Below are 5447 nucleotides of genomic sequence, written 5' to 3'. Positions count from 1 at the left end.
TAGTTATTATTGATGTATACAAATGCAACTGATTTCTGAATGTTAATTTTGTATCCTGCTACATTACTAAATTCATTTATCAGTTCTAACAGTTTTTTGGTGGAGTCTTTGGGATTCTCTATATAGAGTATCATGTCATCTGCATATAATGACAATTTTACTTCCTTTTTTTTTATTTGGATGCCTTTTATTACATTTTCTTGTCTGATTGCTGTGCCTAGAACTTCCAGAACTATATTGAATAGAAGTGGTGAAAGTGGCAGCCTTGTCTTGTTCCTGATCTTAAGGGGAAAGCTTTTAGCCTTTCCCCATTGAGTACAATGTTTGCTGTGGGCTTATCATATATGGTCTTTATTATGTTGAAATATGACCCCACTATTCCCACTTTGCTAAGAGTTTTTATCGTAAATAACTGCTGGATTTTGTCAGATGCTTCTTCTGCATCTATTGATATGATCATATAATTTTTATTTTTCATTTTGTTAATGTGATGTATTACGTTAATTCATTTGCAGATATTGAACCAACCTTGCATACCAGGAATGAATCCCACTTGATTGTGGTGGATGATCTTTTTAATGTGATGCTGAATTCAGTTTGCTAGTATTTTGTTGAGGATTTTTGCATCTATGTATATTAGAGACAGCAGCCTGTAGTTTTTTTTGTTTTTGTTTTTGTAATATCTTTGTCTGATTTTGGGATCAGAGTAATAGTGGCCTCACAAAATGTGCTCGGGAGCCTTCCCTCCTTCTGTGTTTTTTGGAATAGTTTGAGGAGCATAGGTATTATTTGTTTTTTGAATGTTTTGTAAAATTCACCTGTGAAGCCATCTGGTCCAGAACTTTCGTTTGTTGGAAGCTTGTTGATTACTGATTCAATTTCTGTGGTAGTAATCAGTCTGTTCAGAGCTTCTGTTTCTTCTTGGTTCAGACATGGAAGATTGAATGCTTTTAGAAATTTATCCATTTCTTCCAGATTGTCAAATTTGTTGGTATATAGTTGCTCATAGTATTTTTTTACAATTTTCTGTATTTCTGTGGGATCTGTTGTCACTTCTCTTTCATTTCTGATTTTATTAATTTGGGTTCTCCTCTTTTTCTTGGTGAGTCTGGTTAAGGGTTTGTCGATTTTGTTTATCTTTTTGAAAAACCAGCTCTTGGTTTCATTAATCTTTTGTATTGTTTTTTTGGTCTCTATTTCATTTATTTCTGCTCTGGTCTTTATTATTTCCTTCTTTGTACTCCCTTTGGGCTTGTTTTGCTGTTCTTTCTCCAGTTCCCTTAGGTGTAAAGATAGTCTGTTGATATGAGATTGTTCTTGTTTTTTAGCTAGGCCTGCATTGCGATGAATTTTCCTCTTAGGACTGCTTTCGCTGCATCCCATAGATTTTGGGTTGTTGTGTTTTCATTTTCGTTTGTCTTCAAATAGCTTTTGATTTCTTCCTTGATCTCAGTTTTGACCCACTCGCTATTTAGTAGTATGTTATTCAGCCTCCATATATTTGTGTGCTTTCTGGGTTTCTTTTTATAATTGATTTTAGTTTCATAGCATTGTGGTCAGCAAAGATGCTTGATATGATTTCAATCTTCTTAATTTATTGAGACTTGTTTTGTGTCCTAATATGTGGTCTATCTTGGAAAATGTTTCACGTTCACTTGAGAAGAATGAATATTCTGTTGCTTTGGGGTGAAATGCTCTAAAAGTATCAATTAAATCCAGCTGGTCTAAAGTGTCATTTAAGGACACTGTTTCCGTGTTGATTTTCTGTCTGGAGGATCTGTCCATTGGTGACAACGGGGTGTTGAAGTCCCCTACTATGATAGTGCTACTGTTGATCTCTGTCTTTATGTCTGTCAAAATCTGCTTTATATATTTAGGAGCTGCTATGTTGGGTGCGTAGATGTTTCCTAGGGTTATGTCCTCTTGTTAAATCAATCCTTTTATTATTATGTAGTGTCCTTTGTCTTTTATTGTAGTCTTCATTTTAAAGTCTATTTTGTCCAATATAAGTATTGCTTCTCCATCTTTTTTCTCATTTCCATTTGTGTGAAATATCTTTTTCCATCCCTTTATTTTCAATCTGTGTCTTTTGATCTGAGATGAGTCTCTTGTAAACAGCATATGCATAGGTCCTGTTTTCTTATCCACTCATCCACTCTATGTCTTTTGAGTGGAGCATTAAGCCCATTTACATTTAAAGTGATTATTGATAGGTGCATATTTATTGCCATTTTGTTATTTGTATTTATGATCTTCCTGGGTTAGCTTGTTTCCCCCTTTCTTCTGTTTAAAAAAAGCCCTTTTAACATTTCTTGCAGTGCTGGCTTGGTGGTAATGAATTCCTTAAGCTTATTCTTTTCTGAGAAGTTCTTTCTCTCTCCTTCAATTTTAAGTGATAGCCTTGCTGGGTAGAGCAATCTTGGTTGTAGGCCTTTGTTTTTAAATCTGTCCTGCCACTCCTTTCTGGCCTACAGAGTTTCTATAGAAAATTCAGCTGTTAGTCTTATAGGCATTCCTTTGTATGTAACCTGCTGTCTTTCTCTTGCTGCTTTTAAGATTCTGTCTTTGTCTTTAACCTTTGCCATTTTAACTATGATGTGTCTTGGTGTGGACCTGTTTGGGTTCAGCTTGTTTGGAACTCTCTGCACTTCCTGGGCTTGTATGTTGATTTACTTCACCAGGGTAGGGAAGTTTTCAGTCATTATTTCTTCAAATACATTCTCGATCCTTTGTTTCTTCTCTTCTCCTTCTTGTATTCCTATGATGCGAATGGTGTTGCGCTTGATGTTGTCCCACAGGTCTCTTAAACTATTTTCATTGTTTTTATTCTTTTTTGTTGTTGTTCTTGTTCCAACTTGGTGATTTCTGCTGTTTTGTCTTCTAAATCACTGATCCGATCCTCCGCTTCATCTAATCTACTTGTGATTCCTTCGAGTGTGTTCTTCATTTCAGTTATTGTATTCTTTAGTTCTAACTGGTTGTTTTTTTATGATTTCTCTATTTTTCTTTATGATCTCCCTAAGTTCCTTAAACATTCTCATCATCAGTGTTCTAATCTCTGTCTCTGAAAGGTTGGATATCTCTGTTTCATTTAGTTCCATTTCTAAAGGTTTCTTCTGATCTTTTATGTGGGACATGTTTCTTTGTTTCTTCATTCTGGCTGTCACTCTGTGAATGCTTTGATGTATTAATAGATAACTTAGGGAGAAAAAAGAAAAAAGAAAACAAGAAGAAAAAAAAAAGTGGGGGCTCTCCACCCACTTTAATCTGCAGACTACTTGCTCAGCAATAGAGAGACTCTGGGAGACTCAGCACCAAGTGTTGGGGAATACAGCTCAGTGCATCATGCACTGGCCTCCCTCTCAGGCTTGCAGTGAGCTTCCCGCAATTAGCTGCTCTGTGCTCTGGAACCATGCTCACCACCAAAAAATCCTCACAGGTTGTTGCGGGCTGACTGCTGCTGCAAAAAACCCTCTGTGGCCTGTGGAGGTGGAGGCCAGGCACCAGGGGCTCAGGGTGCCCCCAGAAACACAGCTTTAGGTGGGTGGGGCCCTCCCCCAAGGCACCACACAATGTGGTCAGTGGCCCCCACCAAGTCAGAACAGCGTGCACTCCTGCACCAGCAACCAGCCTGCACAAACTCTCCAGGAAAGCCCTGGCTGGATCACGCAAGCACACAGTTCATGGTCCAACACTCCAGGAAAACTCCCAGTTTCATCCTGTCCCAATGAGCCACTCACAGATCAGGCTGAGCAGCCTGACAGCCAATCGCCATCCTGGCAACTCTGAATGTGCAGTGCAGAGAGCAGGGACCCAAGGTGACTCGCGCACTCCTGTGTCTCAATGAACAGCCTGTTGGAGCTGGAGCGCGCCCACCAGACATTTCCCTGGCTATGCAGCACAAGCAGTGTGGAGGGTGGGGATCCAAGGCCATATGCATGCATGCACACACACGCACTCCTGCACCAGTTTCACCAGACCAATGTGGTCCCAGACCTGAGCCTCTGTGGGAGGGCCCAGCCCTGAAAAAGTGACGCCCTCCTGTACACTACTCATGTGGAAGCTCCACACCAGGGGAACAATGGTCCCAAAACCTCCAGCTCCCACGCCAAAGTCGCTCAGTTTAGTCTTTCCCCGCAGGCTCCTGGGTTCCACTCACACAGCTACTCCCTCCACCAGGGTTCCTTTTTCTCTATAACCTCTCCAACCTTGTTATTATTTGTTTTGTTGATAACAGCCATTCTAACAGGTATGAGGTGGCATTCTCATGGTTTTGATTTGCATTTCCCTAATTGCTAAGTGAAGTTGAGTACCTTTTCTTTTAAATCCCTTCTCAAATTTTGGGTCTTTTAATTCTTGACAAGTATTGGCATTTTAAAAACAACTAATCCAGAGTGTGAATAAAAATTTTGGGGAAATTTCAAAGATATATTTTTAGAGCAGTAGGAGAACATTGTGGATGCAGAGATGACTATTTACTATAATTACAGTGTTTTTCTAACTTGAGAAAAGTGTTCATAGAAATTACTAGTCAATGGTAGGGAAAATAGAATATTTCCATCATTTTCTATTCTTAGATTATTGACAATAAGAAAAAGTAGGCTATTCTATTGTCTTTAAATCAAAAGCATTTTACAACTCAGAATACCCTAAAGAACTACTATAAAGTACTATAAGGTGCTACTATTATATTTTATGAGCATTTATTTTTAAGTTCAGCATCATAGATATGAACAAAATTAACCAAATCAAACATTAACCCATTTGTTAAATCTGGTGCAAATGTACCTTGCATATATGACAGTGAGATATACTAAAAGTAATAAGTAAATTATGTGTCTGTCACAAAATCTTTTTCAACATATTTATATAATTTTAGTGATGCTTCAATTCCACTTCCAATGAATCATCATGTTCTAATATTTCAGCTGTAGGCTTCTCTGCTAAGCTGTTAAGCAGCTAATGGTCTCCAAAACGCAAAATACATAAGAATAGACATGACTAAAGTTAAACATTTTTTTCAATGCAAATTGTTGCCACATATAACTGTTTCATACACTCTGATTTGAAATGTACTCCATAATAATAAAACATTAATCATAATTAAGTACACAAAAATAAGGATGTTCTAGTTGAAAGTGATTCTTTCTTTAACCTGACATTCTGTATCACTGTTTTAAACTATTATGAACATTTAAAAACTTAATACTCATAGGCCAATCTTATTTCTAAGTTTAGGCAACCGTTCACTATCACACAGTATAGGCAGTAATTTGCGTAAATGCGTTCAACAATCATGTTAACATAAAACTATGATTCTCAGGCCAAAAAATAAAAGCCACTAAATAAATAAGATCAGATGATGGTTTTATATTCATATAAAGGTAGAAGACATGAACCATCATGCACTAAGTATCAAAGCACTAAAACGTATCAAAGAAAGCCCA

This window comes from Hipposideros armiger, unplaced genomic scaffold (genome assembly GCF_001890085.2).
Source record: "Hipposideros armiger isolate ML-2016 unplaced genomic scaffold, ASM189008v1 scaffold_720, whole genome shotgun sequence".
In the NCBI taxonomy this organism is placed as follows: Eukaryota; Metazoa; Chordata; class Mammalia; order Chiroptera; family Hipposideridae; genus Hipposideros; species Hipposideros armiger.
The sequence above is the reverse complement of the archived record's forward strand: the minus strand, read 5'-3'. Positions refer to the sequence as shown.